At 42.4% G+C, this 18,503-nt stretch overlaps 1 protein-coding gene across 2 annotated transcripts in view; it reads left to right on the forward strand.

The window, feature by feature from the left end:
* The first annotated feature begins 2,287 nt into the window (after positions 1–2,287).
* Positions 2,288–18,503, forward strand: part of TAFA4 (TAFA chemokine like family member 4) — a 77,518-nt gene continuing 61,302 nt past the window's right edge. The window contains exon 1 of one of the 2 annotated variants that reach the window (XM_063348079.1): positions 2,288–2,349. The gene's annotated coding sequence lies outside the window, so the exon portion shown is untranslated. Of the gene's footprint in view, positions 2,350–17,456; positions 17,568–18,503 lie in introns of those variants that run through there. The other variant, XM_063348078.1, reaches the window with a different exon arrangement.

Consider the following 18,503-nt stretch of genomic DNA (forward strand, 5'->3'; position numbering starts at 1 on the left):
TCAAAGGAAACAGCTTTATGGGGGGTTAGTAATCAGGGGTGGATACACTGCAGGTGTGATGCTTGTTCTGCATCATCCGCAAAATGTGGCTTTGGACTGGGACTTGGTCACTGTGAGGCAGCAAGTCAGAGCCTGAGCCATGGCAAGGTCAGGGGGATCCGCAGGACCCAACATAAAAGAGATGGACTAAAGCATCTGTCCCTCTGCTTGGCTTCCTGTAAAACAGGAATCGATCAGGGATATCTTGAGGATTTAGAGATATCTGGAGACCGCTTTGGAGGCATTAAAACTAGCGAGCATAATATCTGCATTTCAAAGTACTCTTTGGACATTACTTAATTCATTTTGACAGCAACCCTGTGCAAGAAATGTGGCTGCCTCCATTGTCTGGATGGGAAAACTGAGTCTAAGAGACGGGCCTGAGACAGAGGTGGTTGGGGAGGGAAATGTGGGTGCGGGACAGCAGCAGGTCAGGGGGAGCAGTGAGCTCCTGCCTCCCACGGCTCAGCAGCCTGGTTGTAGGAGCACCCATGGCAGGTAAACTGCTCCGTCCGCACATACCAGGGGGGTGTTGAGCCTGCGTAATCCCTGTCTGATGTCCTGACCAGCCTGCTTTCAACAGATTGTTCCCCAGGCAGCAAGACCAGACCTTTTTCCTGCTGATCTATGTCTCCTGCCCTCTAAATATTTCCCTTTCCCCAGTACATCCAATTCTCTCCCTTTTCCCCAGATCTACTTCTCACAAGCCTTTGTGCAAGCTTGGAGCTCCTTCCCTTCTCTACCCATTCTCCGTCACCTTTTCTAGGCTCGCTAGAGGACCGGAGGGGTGTTAATTGTCAGGAGCACTGGGCAAGAAGGTGGTAGCTCCACATGTAAGAAATGAGATGGAGAAATGTGATCTGATACTTGTCCCCTCCTGTTTTGACTGTATTGTAGCTCCTGTTGATTAAAAGAGCACAGATGAGTCATGCTAACGTGAAATGAGGGAGAGCTAAGGCTGGGGGTTTGGATCCTTTCTTTCAGGCTAAATGAATTTATCCAAGATGTGAGAGTCTGTTACTGTATTATTAATTTACAATGAACTGTGATATAAAAGCTACAGAGATTTTTACTGGTTTTCACACGTACACTAGAAAAGTTGCACACGGACAACTTGAAAGGCAATATGCAGTTCCAAATCAGTAGCTGAAGAGTGATTTCCTGTGATAAAAGCAGCCTGCCCCGTTCCACAAAGGTGTATTTTCAGTGGTTCTTCCAATTTAAGGAAGGTTTGTCTGTGATGGTGATGATTTGTTTCAGTACATCATTTAGGGAATATAGCCAAGATCAGCCTCCCGTTGCACTGAGCTCCATGGTCACTTACGGTGAGACACTGCCCCCTCTCATGGAAATGGGACTAATATTTATAGGTATTTAAATGCCTAACTCCCACTGAAGCATATATTTGGACAGCACTACTTAAACAAGCACCAGAGCTATAGAAGAAACTGAGGGTATGAAGTGAGTTGATAAAGGTTGTACAGAAACTCTGTGTCAGAGTGAGAACCAGGATCCGTTTCCCAGTGGCTGCTCAAAAGCCTGTCGAAGTGACCCCGGCTTTGTAGTCTGTGAAACACCATCTTTCACTTTTTCCATTTAAACTGAATTTTTGAAGGGGGTAATTTATTGATAGCCCGTAGGACTGCGGTGTGCAGGGCAGCAGTGATCAGACACGCGATAAGAGGCTTGGGGAGGTCGTGGCCCTGACCCTCTGCACCCTTCTCGAGTTGCGGTTGTCTCCAAAAAGATGCTGCGAACTCTGTCCCGGCTGCGAGCTGAAGAAACATCTCCTTTCTCTTCCCTCGGCTGAGCAGCGACCGCTTGGATGCTAAAATAAGGTGAGGGCTCAGCTAAAAGCCCGGGCGGAGCAGGGCGTGCGGCTCTGCCTCCGGAAGGCAGCGCGATCGTCCCCTGCTGCATCCTGGCTGCCCGGAGCCGAGGGAGGAGAGGGCACTTTGCCCAAACAGTTTTAGCTCCTGCACTTAACGTGCGCGGTGGAGTCGTGTCCTGGGGGGCGGGGGGAGGGAGGGTGAAGGGAGGAAGCAGGGAGTGGGAGAGAAAGAAAAGCCGTAACACTGTGCGTGTGCTTCCTCCCCCGTCTCTGAGGAGGAGGAGGAGGAGCGGGAGGGGGAAGCTCCGAAGCCACTTCGGGCGACGTGCGGGAGGTTGTGCGGAGCATCCTCCTCGCAGCTTGAAAGCCGGGTGCGCTCCCCGCTCTGCCGTGGGTGATTTCCCCCCCTTCCCGACACGTCTGTTCCTGCCTCCCTCCCTCTTGAGCGCAGCATCTCCTCGGGCGCAGGCGGCGGCCAGGTAAGAGGTACCCGGGGAGCAGAGCTGGGGCCGGGCGGTGCGGGGTCGGGCTGCCGAGCTGGGGGGGAGGCTGCCGAGCCGGGGGTCCCCTCCGGCTGCCCGGGCCGGTGCTGGGCTCTGCGCGTCCCGGGCGGGCTGGAGGGGGGCGATCCGCGCTGGGGCTGGCGGGGAAGCGGCTGCGCTGGGAGAAGCAGGGCTTAATCTGCGCTGTAACTCGTATTTAGGAGAGCAATTATCGGGAGCGCGGTGGATAATAGTGACTCGTGTGTTCCCGAAGTGGCTATCTGGGTCTGGCAGGTTGCCCCAGCTGGGCAGCGGGCTTCTCTCGGCATCAGGCAGACCCCCTGACCGGCAAGGGGCTGGGGTATTTGGGCTTTTAAGTAGGTCTGTAGGGAATCCTGCGGGCTGGGCGAGCTCTGGCGCTGTGAGGTGCCTGCCCGAGTGGCAGTCCCGAGCACTTCAAGTATTTGCGTTGTAGTTAAATATATCTGTGTACCAGTCTCTGTGCATGCAACTCATTTACTGCTGTAGCTACTCTAGTGATAAGGATGTCACAAGCAAACGGACAAGCTTGCTTTGTAGCTATCTTTGTAGCTATCGCTCTTACCTTTTTTTTTTTTTTCCTTTTTGAAAAGTATTTACTTTTGGCTACTGATTTTATAGCTGCTGAAATACTTTTATTTCCCAGATCAGTTGGTTTCTCACCCCTGGCACTTTTACCTTTTTGAGTGGGAGATCTTGAAGCTTTCCTTTTTTTAAAACAGAACTATAACAATACACATTCCTTTCAGTGAGGTATATTTGTCTTCTGACCCCGCCAACTTCACTTTGACAAAAACAAAAAGCTGGAAATAATCACTTAAGAGATCCGACTTTCCCTGTTTCAACAAGTTGCTTTATTCTCTGCTCCAGTAATTTCCTCTAAGACGCGCGTTCATTGTCGTTATGTAGGTGATGTGGTGATATGAGTGATGTTAAACCTGCAGTCACTGGGGATTAATGCGTGGGCATGACATCACCGACAGCCAATGAGGTGATGGTTTTGGACATGTACTGACCCAAACTGGCTTCCAAACTGATGTGGCGATCCTGCCATACTCCTAAGGAATAACGCAAGTTTGGACAAACGGAGCGGTTTCCTAGCACGGTTTCATTGTGTTTCTCAGTCTTGTGCCCTCCTCTGGGACAGGTACGGTTCATTAAACAGCCACGTGCATGTGGTTAGTCTGGCTGATCAAAGGTTTCACTTCTTGGGAAGAGGTTATTGAAAATGGACATGTTAGTTCCCTGGTATAGAGAGAGACGATGTGACTGAGCTGGTTGCTGGCAGAATACAAACAGCCACAGAGTTCTCAGCCTCTGTGGCAGGAAAGCTGCCAGAACAAGGGGTTTGAGCACACAGTGGATTTACCTGTAGTAAATTGCTTAGTGCCTGGAGTAGAGCCGCTCACATGAAGGTAGGCACAGACTCCGCGGCAGGGGAGCGATGAGGGAACCCGTGCAGGTGGGTGGATGCTGGTGAGGCAGAAAAATGTGTGTTCCCAGCTGCGCTAATGGCTCCTGCTGCACTCTCGCCTTCACCCCAGGACCTTGGTGCCTCCGTGTTGCCAAGGTCTAGCAGGTTTGAAGCCCTTGGCCTCAGTTCCTGTTACACTGCTGTAGGGTTACTCAGAAACTCAGCTGTCTTGGGTAGCTTTTGCAGACTCACACCAGATGTTGCCAAGCACGGTCTCTGAAATGTGCATTTCTGAGTTCAGGTTGCCTCCTCTCTCGAACGTTTCGTTAACCTTCCTCATTTTGCAGCAGACTCATTCAAGTCCCCCGCAGGTCAGTCAGGGGCTTCCCCGCAGGCTGTGTGCCCCTGCTTTGTGTCACCATCACAAATATTTGCACAGAAATCACTTATATTAGCTTAAATATTTTCTGTTTGCCCGAGTCCTTAGTGTTGAATGTAGATTTTTGGGTCCAGATTTCACCCCTGAAGCCTTTCAATATTTTTGTTTGTAATTTAAATATATGTTCAAATATGCCCTCCCTTATCAGTGCTGCTACACTGATAGCCATTTATATTGAGGGAACTACGTAGAATATTAGCGGTATGACTGATGTGCCTCAGAGGTGTGTATGATTCTTACGCCTTCAATGCCAATAAGACATGACAGAATACATCTAATGAATTACCTTTAAATTAGAAAGCAGTAAACAACCCATTATTGGATTAGAGGAATATTAAAATTAGAAGAACGTTACCGTCTTTTGATATCCTGTGGCATATTTTTACTAGCTAGGAAATGACACGGGTTACTGCAGAGAGAGAGAGGGTCTCTAGAGAACTGTAATGATTTTCATCTGTGTGAAATAGATTTATTTTTTTCTAATGCTATTACTATCTTATGTTTAGATGATGCTGTAGCAGATTTCTTTTTTTTGCCTTCTAGTTTCACATTGATGTTTACTATCATTTTTCTGAGTGACTTCAGTGCTTGTGGAAGGTACAGGTTTGATGTACTCTGATAGCTAAAAGCTTCTAATTATTGAAGAAAAACACAGACAAAATGATACAAGAGGCTTGGTGATAGATTTCAGTCCAATACTGAAGAGCCTTCTGCCTTGCCAGGGTGCAGAGATAGTCTGGGTCCATGCCACTTATTCCACGGCCCCTTTTCTTGGCTGCCTAGAAGGCTGCTCCAGCTCTGGTAATTCTGGGATATGATTTAAATTGCATAAAAAGATTTCTGTTGACTTCGCTGAGATTTCTATAATTTCCTAAAAACTAGATTAAATCCACCAGTTCTCCCGGTCGTACACCTCACTTTGCAGGCGTTACCTGGTATCGCCTTCCAGATGTGACTGCCCTGGATTAGATCTGAATTGGCAACCGGATGGTGGTACTTGTGTGGCGCAGCTCCTAATCTCCCCACGCCAATCTTTTATTAATCTAAGGCCAACACCTGCTGTCCTCTCAGGCAAGCTGCCCAATTAAGGACTGGGCTTTGACTGAAACGGGCAGAATTTGGCCAGTACTCCTCAAGTGTTAGAAAAAATGTACATTTAAGAGATAAACACTAGTATATTTGATGGAAAGCAGTTAATTCTCAGGTTCATCTATAATGAAATTTCTTATAAAATCTGGTTCTTGCAATAACACTTAGCTCTGGCCAATGAAAAATTAAGCCCTTAATCTACAGCTAAACTTGAATTTGTTGGTGCAAGAAGTGGTTTTGTTGCAATATCAATCTTAAATAGCACTCTAAGTCAAATTTTTTATCCTTTTTAACTCACTATTGATATGAATACGGAGGAACAAGATTCCTTAGAGTGCCAAGCCTCATTCCAGTCTCCTGAGGAAAGTCTTGAGGATACGGTTTTGTCCTGGAGTTTGGAAGCATATTCAGAATAAAGAGCTCTCCTATATATATACATAAACTTTTTATCCAACGTATTGGATTTTGCTTGTCTCACTCTCACAGTTTATGGCCCTGGGACTCCTTGCCCCTTCTCAAGGTCTAGTAGAACTCCCTCAGCATCTCTTTATCCCTTTGAAAAATTTGATAACCGTGATGCAAGCGGTTGTTTTGAAGCCAGTGCCAACCCTGCAGATCAGAAGATCGCAGCACGCTCTCACCTGAGGTTAGGCAGTGCGATCTGAGCTGCTTTGCACGGGCAAAGCATCCTGAATACTTGCAAGCTATGGGGGTTTCTATTGGTCTGTGTCACTGAACACTCTTTGCTATTCTAAAAAGGCTTATAAGGAGGAACGAAGGACTGAGGATTTCACCAATTTTGCTTTATTTTATACTTTCCAGCAATTATTTCGAAAAGGCTGTGAGCTGAACACCCAATTTTCTTGGACTTGGTGCAAGTATGCCAGAGTAAAGCTCAAATGAAGGAGTATCATGTGGTGACCTGTTGCTTTTATTGCCCCTTCTGTTGTGTTTCAATTTCAGTTACACTTTACAGGGAACATCTATGGAATAAAAACTCTAGTGGGGTCAGGCCTTTATCTTCAGAGAATATTCCCTTCTGCACAGCATTAGTACAAATTTTCTCCCTCCCTCCTTTAAAATAATAGGTGTGTTACTAGTCAGGAGAGATATAACAAGCAAGTATAAATATATTTAAGAGGCAGCACTCCCAGCCATGATGGTAAAAGTCTGGGTAAAAAACTTATCCCCAACCCTTGAAGCAGAGCTCTTGCCCCTTTCTGTTCTCCAACCAGCCACTCCCAAAGCACTACTTAGTCATGCCATACATCCTTGTGAACGGAAGGATGCGGTATAACTGGAGTCAGCCTGGCCTTGCTCGTTCTGGAAGCAACTAACCTCTTTAAAAGGAGAGAGCAGGACTTTTTTTGTAGTCTGCAAGAAACTACTAACTAAACTAGAAGCATTTGAGTAATGCCTGGATATGGATAAACTGGTTAATACAAGTTCTTTTAGCTTTTTAAAACAAATTGCAAGTCTCAGGTTCATATTTGCATAATTCAGGTTATTAATTCATGTGTTTACATTTCCTAAACCGTGTGCCAAATTCCCATTTGGCACAAGTTTCCGAGTGCTAATCTGAGTGTAAAGGGGAAAAGGAGAAAACTGAGTTGTTGTAGGCAGCACTGAATGGTTAGTGATTTTTCTTTTCAAAAAAATTAAACGAGCTTCTTTTCTTCTGAGTCACTCCAGTGTCACCTCAGGTATTCGGTGAAAAATTTGTAAATTCTTAATTGATAGGGTACCCAGCCTTTTGTATGTGCATCTCTGGGATTTATATATATTTCAAGTTAATAAAGCTTCCAGCATACATCCTGTGCATGTGTAATTAAGGAGTGGCTGTATTTGATGTCATTTGCTCTGTTATCTAGATTCCAGTTATGGGGGCGATGGTATTTTATGTTGTCATCTGCAAGCAGGGAACGTCCCTGCGTGAATGAATCTGTTTGAAGGACCAGGTTGTGGCTGTCTTAGTCTAGAGAACATAGTTACTCACAGATTTCTTCGCTGCTTCCATTATTCAATGAGAATTATGTGTGTTTATGATAGTCCAATCGGCAAATAGAAGTGCATTGCAGATGTAGATATATTGTGAAGTACAGCGGTTTACATTAATAGGGAGGATTTATCTTGTTGCAATATTGAATTTATGATGCTAAGCTGCGATATTTTCCTGTTTCAAGATGTTATATTGCAGTGAGTTGATATCAGGGTGATAAAATAAATGTTTCTTTTTTAATTTAAGCCACTGTAACATGCTAATAATGTTGGAGACAGGAAGAAAAATGCCTTACTTCAGAAATGAATATAATGCATCCGTATTATGATTTCCTACCAAAATTCATGTAACTTAGACTCCTAAATGAAACTTCTTGTTTTGTTTAATCTCAAAAACAGACGTGGTTGAGATCTTTAATGGAAGTATGCTTTGGTTACAAGCCATGGGGTTAATATGCCCTACTTAAATTAGTCTTTAAGACTCTCTCTTCCCTATTATTCTGAAAAGAAAATAGAGAATGCCGTAGTTGGTGGTGATGGTCTGGGCACTCAGGCAGTCCACACTCCTTGCTGGTTTCCTTCTAGTTTCCCGGCAAATGCTCAGCAGACAGGGTTACTAGGAAGGAAGGAGGGGTCATCTCTTCCCCTTTGCTTTTATCTCCTCTTCTGGCCATTGCCAGGGACCGTGACAATGCCGGGGCCATGTTCAGGATACCTCATTGCCCTGTTCCTAGAAAATGCGATAGAATGTGAAGGACATCTTCGCAATGCCCCACACCTCTCTTCCACTGCCACCTGCGCACTATGAACATCAGGTCCCACGGGGAACCGGGTGAGCCTTCCCCCCACTGCACAGATACGCTCCTGGGTTGTGCCCCATCGAGCACGTAGGGAAGGGGATTCTTGTCAGCCACACTCCTACAGCTGAGCAGAGGGAAGGCTGTTGTGGCTGGTCCGCTCCGAAACCCACGCCACTGCTTTGTCCCCAAGGAAAATGGGGATGCAGCGAGCCAGTGAAGTTAATGTTGGTCAGCTGGTGTTGTTATTATGAGGCTAAACCTTTTCCTCTTTGTACATATGCAGCTGTGCCTCACTCCATGAGTGTTTTACTGATTTCACTGGAATTGGCCTAGTGTGAGTACAGGTAGCTGTAAAAGACTGATCCTGACCTTGCGGGGGGCTCGTGTTGTCTGCATTGCCATTTGTACTGAGCGTTGTCAGTTTAATGACTTTGAAGCCCCACGGTTAGAAGTCAAGAGCTATAAAATTTTCCCCAAATACATGTCTGCAGCAGTGAGTGGACTGGCACATAAAACAGGCCATTGAATCTGAAAAAGGGATTAGTAATTCTGTGCAATATAGAAAGACAGTCATATGTGTGTATTCCTGTTACATTCTCAGTCAAACAGTGTCTCAGAACATTTGAACTAATATCTGTTATTTGAAAGAATATAAGAAAGTGTTTGACGTTGGCTTGTTTAGCTGAAAGGTGCTACTGGAGTAACAGTTGAACTGTGGAAATATTTAACAGTTATAGGGTGTATAGGCTTAACTGGGGCTGAAGAGGGAAAAGCAAAATATTTTAGTACTAAATTGTCCCCATATTTTTGGTGTGCTGCTAAAATGATGCATTCTGCTTTTCTTTAATTAGAGATGTGCTTCTGTTCAGGGCAGAAAAAAAAGAACAAAATTTTGTCAGAAAAAGTTACTTTTAAAAACCTGCATCAATTGTCTTAATTTAAGAGAGTATTGGATAAAAAGGATTCTCCCTCCTTTTCTACACCAAGTTGACACGGAGGGATGGATCTGAGGCGAAGCAGAGCAATTTCCGGCAGAATTAGTGTAACCTTCCGCCTGAGAAATGAATAGGTTCATTTGGTTCATTAACTGTTAGAAATTAATTGGTATTGAGCTTATCCACATACTTAATGGCATTTCCTTCCTGTAGATGTTTCTAATGCATTTTTGTGAGATATATATCAGTTTAACAATAGAATAGACATAGAAGCCCTACATCTTTAAGAATAATTCCTGTTTATAACTCTGGAAAAGGTGCAGCAACTTTAAATACGGTTACTTACTTTGCCAGTGTGCATCATTTCCCTACGACATGCTTCTGGATGTGCTTGCTCTCTCCTTGCACCCCAGACGGAGATGAGCTGTGCTGTTGGGTGGATGCACAGGTAGCTGTGTTTACCTGGTGTCTTCACAGCTGTCTATAGAAATGAGAAAGAAATCAGATATTTTCAGCAAACCTTTTGGTTTTCACATGCGTTACACATTCTTCTTGAACAGAATCTGCAGCCCTGAATAAACTATTGCTGTTAAATCTTGCTTAGAAATGTAGTGGATACAGGCAGCTATTTGTAATTAGCATATTTGGAATATATATAATTGTATTATAGCTGAAAACTTCATACACCTTCTGTGTTTTCCTCATCTAAGAAGAAAAATAAAGACTGAATAAAGCCAAACTGGTCTTGTTTTAAACGCCTTTTTCTACAGAAGTAACATCTTCTGTTACAGTTAATGAGCATTGTTGTCTTTTGTTTAATTTCTTTGTTACAGAGGCTTAGAGCAAGAGGGCTTTAATAATAAAAAGGCCTTCTTCTCTGGAATGTCTGTCTTATAATAGCCTGTAAGATTTAAGAATAATACTGTAAAATAATTGGTTTTCAAATGAATAATTGTGTATAACTAATTGGAGGGCAAATGGAAAATCTGCATCCTCCAAACAAATGTAGTGTGTCTCTTTAAATATCCAAACAAATTCTCCTTCTATTTTTCCCACCCTCAAGATGAAAAATAATATCAAATCTCATTCAGGTTGTACTTAAATATGACCAAACTGATAATTAGATTATTATAGAGAAGGGCAGGATAGCTGGAGGATATGTACAAGGTGCATTAGTCCCGCAAATAGACGCTGATTTACTTATTGATAGTAGAGACACGTTTTAGTCACTTTATAGAATTAACAATTGATCAGCTTGTTAGGTTCTAGTCCTTCATAAGCACAGCATGTTTATTCATTATTGTCATTACATAGTGCAAGCGGCTGAGGTCATGTTCAGTAAGGCAAAATCTAAAAATATTTAAACTTGCTTAAATATAACTTTTGCAACAGGCAGTTTTTGAGCATGCACTGATTCTCACTTTTCAGAAATAAATATAACTTATACCTGTCTGGTTAATTGGCATTTCATTTACATTTTTCAGAACCGTCAGGGTATTTGTTTTCCAAATGCCAGTGATTCAGGCTTGTAAAAGTGTAATAAGATGGGCAACATAAAAGCCTTACTTTCAAATTGCCTCGGTCACTGTAAATATATATCGATATATAGTACTGCAACTGATAAACTAAACGCGCTGCTGCAGGAGAATGGAAAGATGTTATTCCAATAAATATATTCATGATTGTTTGTTACTAAGCGTAAGTTATATTTTCTAAATCAGCATTGACTTAAGCTTGAGCAAGCTCGATAGCAAAAATTCCCACAGAGGCTTCTCCTGCTACATATGACTAATATATTAAAGAAGATAAATAGTCATTTTTAAAATTTATTACACAGTAGGATTGAACACAAGAGGAAACCATTTTACAAATCTGAAAGTTAAGGTCACCCTGAGAAGAAAAGGACACTTAAGATGACTAGAAAAAGTCTGCTTCCTCAAGAAATTGAGATTCAAAGTTTACTCTTTTCATGGTGTCTTTTATAAAGCTTTACAATCCCAAGTGTAAAACCAGAGTCTGTTTTGATGTGCAAATATTTCCAAACTGTGTAGTGGATAGCCGTTTAGACACTCGCATCTAACCAGTGCCGCAGATTAACTTCCAGTCTCATTCATTACAGACTGTGAAGTTTTTTGATAGTGTTTTTTATAATATAATTCAGTATTAGGAATGAACTCTCTAAAACATTTCATTGAACTTTTCTAATAGTTTTTAATAGTTTTCTCACTTTTCCTTTTCTATTTAAAAGCTTTTTTTTAAAAAAAATCCATTACGTATATTTTAGTCATACTGAACACCCTTAAGCTTTTGGTTCATAATTCAGACTTCTAGGAGCATGAAAATGTGCTCAATAGTATTTTCTTAGGGCTTGTTAATAAAGTTAATGAATTATTTTTCTATTAGACTGTCTTATCTTAGCTAATACTGCTCGCTTGTTTGAGCTGTAGCAAATCAGGACAACATTGATTTTCTTTAAGAGATGAATAATGAAAGATCTACATTTTTAAATATGTAGATAAAGATAAGTGACTTAATTAAAAAATTATCAGTGGAAGGTAGTAAGATGAATTACCTGTTTTAATTTGTTGTATATGTCAATATGCTGTAACATAACCTGGACTATTACATAAAACCAACTTATGATATCCTTTTCTTTAATTTTTAGTGTGATTTCATAGCGTCTTCAGATGCTTATTCTTTTGAAAATTGCTTAAATTCTTGGAACTATCTACCCCAACTTCAGCTTAGGTAGGCCGTGACCCTGCGGATGTTTAATGCCCAGTGCAATGCAGCCTGATGAAAATAGTGCTGCTCTGATCAATGGCAATGTTTGCAGGTGTTGCCTTTGGTGGTGGAAGTCAGGTTATGGGCCTGATCGTTCTTCCACTGACTGGCAAATTCTGCTCTTTTATCACATGTGCTATGAATACCAGGGCTGGCAAAATTCCAGGCTAAATTGCTTGCTATTTTTTTTTACTAGCTTTACAAATTATACATGATGAAAAAGGGACACCTCGGGGCCTCTGTCTTTCATCCAGTGTTGCTTTTGGTATCGTGTAGCGCTCTCAGAGTACACAATGTAGAGGAGGAGCTGTTAGGAGGAGCTGCTCTATGAAGACATGGTAGTTGATCTTATCAAAGGAGGAGATAAACAGCCTTCTGCTGGAAGGGCTGCTCTCTGTCGCAAACTGGTTTGGGTTTTTTTTGGTCTCACGTAACAGAGAAAGCACCCACACAAGTTCCACTGGTGGATTCCCTGGTGGGAATAATTCTGTGTATAGTACTGTGCTTTCAATAAGAGTTTCACAATTTTCATGCTTAAATTTTAAGTGACTCCCAAGTCATGCTGGTTTTCAAGCTTCAAGATCCTGTTTTTCAGAATATATTTTCTCAGATCTCAGTGCAGCTACAAATACATCGTTTGACAAGCATGGCTGAGCTTCTGGTTCAGGTCTTTGGGTCACTGCCTTTCTGTTGCAAATGCATTGTCCAACGGTTGTTTTGAAGGTTTGTTATTCCTATCTTTTCTAGACATCTCTGTTAGCTTTCTAGGGTAAGACAACAGCTGGTTCATAAAGATTTTTGGAGTTTGCCTTCTCCTAATGCTAAATTCATGGCTGTCCTGTTTGAAGTAATTCAGGTGGGTGATGGGAAAGAGGGGTATGTTGTAAGTAGGCTATTCTTATAATGGGAAGGGACCGGAGAGACACTTTATAAAACCTCTGGGTAAAGTATTGGTTGGTAGATAGGACATGAGCCGAGAAGTCTGTTAGGGTGTCTCTGTAGAGCTTCCATGGGTCGGTTTGACAACTTGTGCAGGCAGATTTTACTCTTTGAGATGCTACTCAGCAACACCCAGACAAACTGCAAAGCATTGAGGGTAGACTGGTGCTTCAGGCTTTACTTTGTTTTATCTTTGTTTTATTCATTTTGTCTTGCTTCAGCTTTTGATTAAACATAATACTTGTGTCAATGAAATGAGTAGCAAACACCTGCCACGTTATGGATTTTGCTACGTTAGAAGTAATGAATGGGAGCCAGTGTTCCTCTTTCAGAAGAGGAAGACTGCCAGAATCAAAGATGTAAATAAGAGCCAAGGAAAATTAATTGCAAACTTGTCAAGTCTGGTCTGTCTGTATTTTTATTACATGCTGCTCAGCAGATCTTTCTTAGAGATGTTTAAAAAATAAAATCCTGCTCCTTGTGTGAATTCAGCTGAAACTTACTCAGTCACAGCAGAGATACCGTTACTGGTCTTCTGTGCCAGCGGAGCAACCTCTGGATTTTTGCTTTCACTCTGAAATAGTTTTGCTCAACACTGTACAACACACAGACAGGATATGGCTGTGGTTTTGTGCTTTGGGACATGAGTCTCAGGACACAGGGTGGCCAGATGTCTCTGGTGGAAGAAAACTTCAAGTGGTCTCAGAAAACATAAAGCCGTGTCTAGACTGTTGCACTGGAGCTTAAGCCAAGCTTGAGCACCATATTCAGAGAGCTCTGCTAACTTCCAAGCAATGCCAAACCCAGCCTGGTGTGTCTTCTCAGTTCAACACTGCTGCTTCTAGCCCGAATGCTGACAAATAGCATGCGGGTCTTGGCTTTTAGTGCGATGGCCAAACTGCTTGTGATCTCTCCCCACACTTCTGGGTCTCTGCTGGAAGGGGATGCACTGTCGTTGAATGATCTATTTGACCACACATCCTCCTGAGTGAAGAACAGGAAGCTTCACAAAGTAATACTTACCAGTTAGGGTGAGTATCATAGGAACATTCCATTATTAAATTAGAAATTTTTCATATTCTTGAAGACCAGATGTTGATTCCTTCAGGTTAAAAAGGCAATAGATTATTTATGCAATACTGCTATTCTCGGGTAATAAGTTGGATGGTGCTATTGCAAGCAGAGAAATAATTAGGAATCCTTGTACAATGGAGTAGTTAAGTTAAAAAGGACAAAATCATGGTTTAAGAAACCAACTGTCTTTGGCTGGAGTGCAAAAGTAACTTAAAATAATAAACCACACCCTCCAATGGCCATTTATTCTGTTTTACGCAGTAGTGTCAGTATACCGAACAAGTTATGCCGTCTTTCTGACGTATAGATGCTATAAAGCACTTCATACTCACAAATACCTCCGCAAAATCGTACAATTTGAATGAAGCTGAACAGATAAATGCCCAAATCCTATTTGCTTAAAGCCATCGGCTTAGAAAAAGAAAAAAAGGACCGAGAGGGTAAAATAAGGGTAGTTGCGTGTTCTGAAAAATGTCCTTTGGGTGCTTACGGAACTGTATCTGTGAGCACAGAAAGGAATTTTGACCATGCCCGCAGATTTTAGGGGAGCATAGAGGTGGGCAGGACTTCATCCCTGGTTTAAAAACATGCGTTAGACTAAACTGTCAGGAAATAGCTGTGTGAAAAAAAGTGAGGCTTGCCTGAAAATAGTGCAAGGCACAGCTCTAAATTAAAAGTCTGTATCTGTATTTTTGGATGCAGTGGTACCCTCAGGTGAGTTCAGTTACCTGCAGCCTCTCTTGCTAATCTTGGCCAAAACACTTGTCATTTGCGAGGAAAGGATTTCACTTGGAGAGGGGAAAATATAAATCTAGTAAGTGATTTTCCATTTCCTTTTTTTTTTTTTTTTTAATTAGTGTTGCTGTTTTGCATTTAATTAGTGGCCAGTATTAAAGTAAAAGGCCTAACAAATTCCTGCTACGGTCCTTGAGATGTAGCACATTTTTAATAACAGCAGTTTTTGATCTAAAACAGACCTGTGACTGTCTTTGCTAACGGCCTTTCTGTTTGTGTGGCTGTCTTGCCTATTGCCAGGCTATGAAAACGCTTTGTGTGATAACCCTAGAATTTGAATCAATGATGCAACCACTCCATAGGCCTCTTTAAAAATGTATCTCACAGTGCAGGAAACTCAGATGGGAACAGTTAAAGTGAGAGAGTTTCACTTTTGTGTTCCAGTTCATCAATCTTTAAAGAGACACTAGTAGGTCAAATGGGTCTAACACTGATCGATTTACAAGAAGAATCCCTTTTTAAAGTGAATCACAATTCATCTCCAATGGGCAGTTGAAAAAATAAAATAAAAAGATACAGCCACTGGGGTCCTGGTGGGGGAGTACTTAATTAGCTCAGCCCCTCACACACTCTTTAGTTAGTCGCCCCTTAGAATCCATAATCCAGTCTGATCTGGTTTTTACAGTCCTTTACATTTTTGTTCAGTTAGCTCTTACTGGATCTGAGTACGTGTATTTGACTAATGCCTACCATCGAGAGGGGCATCCCTTCTTGGCTTTGAGGACAGCTTCCCTGCAATGTGATAGAACAAAGCACGTCTGTCCCCGAGTCTTCTTACCAAAGGCTGCTTGCTAATTAACTGCACCTTAGGAGTACACATGGGACATTGCCCGGTCACCACCCCGAAAGGCAAGTATCTGTTGAACAGCAGTTCAACACCAGCACAAACCAGCAGTTGTCTCAGGATCTAGCGAAGTGCTCGTGATTGATCTTGTTTTCCTGTAAGGATGACCGCATTTGAGCTACAAGCAGCGTGCTGGTAAAGGTGTACGTGGCAACAGGATGGAAGGAAATGAGGCACATTGAGGGAATATTTTCATGGGATTGTTGGTGGGGAAAGCTACTGGAAAGTTGTATGTGAGATGGAGGGACTCTGTTTAGTTATGTTGCCTATCTGAAATCACAGAAAGGTAGTATCTGCTGAGACATTTCATACCTGTTGCTAACTCTAATAGGATTGAAATTTGGAGGTTGCTTTTTTTATTGCAGTGAAGTTTGAGTACCGTTTCCCTCAGGACAGTATTCAGAGTTCATCTACTCAAAAATGGAAGAAAGGTGTATTGTGGGGATCTGAAAGACAAGATTCCACGAATAGTCAGAGATCAGAGAAATGGAAGACTCCTGCAATATATTTCCTTTTAAAAAAAAAAAAATCAGCAGAAATAACTGAGTGTCTGCCCAAGGTGGCTGAAAATATTGGTTCTTATTCAGATGCCAATATCCACAACATCATACAAGCTCAGGAAGTGCAATCCACAGAAAGAGCAATTGCAGCTACTTGCTTTAGCTCTGCCATTGTGAACATGACTGCAGACAACTTCTATTTGGGGGAGGTGAGGGGAAGCCAACTGCCAGTATGGGACTAAACCTGGAGGTGGGAAAATCTTCAGAGGGAGATTTGGAAGGGGGAGAGCAGGGCAGTGCTGGCTGTGACAAGGTGGGCTCAAGGAAGGCTTTGGGTGACTATCTGTGGGAGCCTTTGTGGAAAAATATTAAGTATGGTTCAGTATTTTCTATTTTGTTTCCCCACCTCTCTGGCAAACAGTATCTCATTGTTTAAACGAATGAATGGAATGTGCCACCAAGTTAACTTTTTTTTCTGTGAATCTTGAGATTTTTTTTCATAAAGTCCCAGTTTTCTGGATGAAAATAATTGAAGGAGATTTTTCTTTTCTGTTTTCTAATTATTTTTAAGAGAGTTAATAGCTCTCTAGTGGTGATGAGAAGCTGATTAAAAGCTGATTGTTGTCTACCCTGAAAATAAACAAACAATCAACAATTTATTACTTTCAACAGATCTCGCATCTTTCAGGCAGTTGTAATTGTCTTCAAGTGAGGTAGGAAAAGTGGGGGGATCTCATACTTCATTTCCAACCCTGAGCATTTCAAAACATAATCAAAATTATGCTGCTTACCCTCCCCTCAGCTCCTCCCATCAATCATGCACATGGTTATGTGATCATGAAGCAGCTTGTGCAGGAATGAAGGGGCAACAGAAAAACAAAAATCCATCCCAGGCAGATTGGGAACTGAAAGGCTAAAGCACAGCCTTCTCTGAACTTTGTGAAAAAGACTTTTTTTTTTTTTTTTTTTAAATGAATGAAGAAGATGGTTCCTAGCTTTAGCCATGAAAAGGACATGCTGTTACTTATTCAAAGCAGTGGTCTTACTTCAGACACACCAACTGGCTGAGCCTCCTGTATGGAAACGTGCTGTTACTTCAGCTGCGAAGGAGGATCCTCTGACAATTCAGGTGCTTAGGGGGAAATACCATGCTAACACCTTCTTCACTGTTTCTGAGGAGCAGTTATCAGCTTGTTGGGGCTGCTGCTGTGCTGTCTTGGTAGTGCAGTGACAGGAAGGCATCTAGCACTGTTCTCCTTACCAATCCCTCAGCACTTTTTGGTGTTTGCTCCATTTTCATTGCAACAGTAGCTCTATCTGGCTTCCTCATGCCTGTGAAATGATGAAACCAGCAGCCAGCAGATGATTAACCTGCTCTAAACAGGGACACCTTTTTTCACTGTTGATCAATATATAACTCAAGTGAGGTGTCTTTCCCAGAGGAGGCAGGGAGAGATGCTGGGCAAGCAAGAAACAGAAAGCGCTGAGAAGGGACAGCGAAGGCGGCCTGAAGGATTGGGCTGGAAGAGGAGAGGGTGAAAGGAAGAAGGAAATTCCTTCTGGAGGTGAGAAGGCAAAACGTAATTTATGGGACTTATGAAATTCTCTTGTATCAGGGCATGCAGTAGCTGGTACTGCTGGAAATTAAAATACCTGAGAATGAGTGTTACCTTACGCATTCATATTGGAATTTGGAATTTTTCTGGTTACAAGGAGAAAGATATAGGCCTTCAGGAGAGAGACAGAGTCACTCCATGTACATGTCAGTGGTCTGCCGGGGCAACCAAACCAGCTGGGGCATGCTGCTTACACATCACAAATGATAGATCTTTCTGAAGTCCGTCCGCTTTTTAAATTATTTTTTCTTCTGGCAACATAATATTGATTCCAGGGCCACAGGACCAATGGCTCAGGAGATAATTAACAGATATATCTATCTGCTAATTTTTCTTCTTGACTCAGTAGTAGGCTGCTGTCAGGAATTAGAAAACATTATAAGACTCCTGGTATCTGAAGAGCACAATATCAAACAGTGTATAGTTACAGGCTCACACAAGTCTCAAACTCAATGAGCTAAACCCAGCTGTGCTGTGCCCACACTGTGACTGTGGTGCTCCAGTTAGATCCAAACAGGCAGATACTTCTCCATGGTGCAACGTTGAGCAGAGGTCGGAGTTCAGGACTCAAGACCAATGCCGTCAGTGTTGGAATAGGAATTCAGTTATCCGTAGCTCAGACAGTGCTGTGTACAGTGTGCACTCCGTGTGATGGTCAGTACTTCCATTCAGCGTGATGTTGCCAAACCACAGAAAAGCAAATACAACTTTGAGATTGCTTCTGAATATGCTTTTTCTTTTTTTTTTCCTTTAACTAAGAGCAAGACTGAACAAGGTTGGGTGCTTGTTTGAAGTGAAATTTTTTATTGACCCAACTCCAAGTCTTCATGCCATACAAATGCTTTGCTAGCTTGTTAGCAGTATTTTACCTCTGTCATTCAATTA

This window comes from Chroicocephalus ridibundus, chromosome 10, assembly GCF_963924245.1.
Source record: "Chroicocephalus ridibundus chromosome 10, bChrRid1.1, whole genome shotgun sequence".
Lineage (NCBI taxonomy): Eukaryota > Metazoa > Chordata > Aves > Charadriiformes > Laridae > Chroicocephalus > Chroicocephalus ridibundus.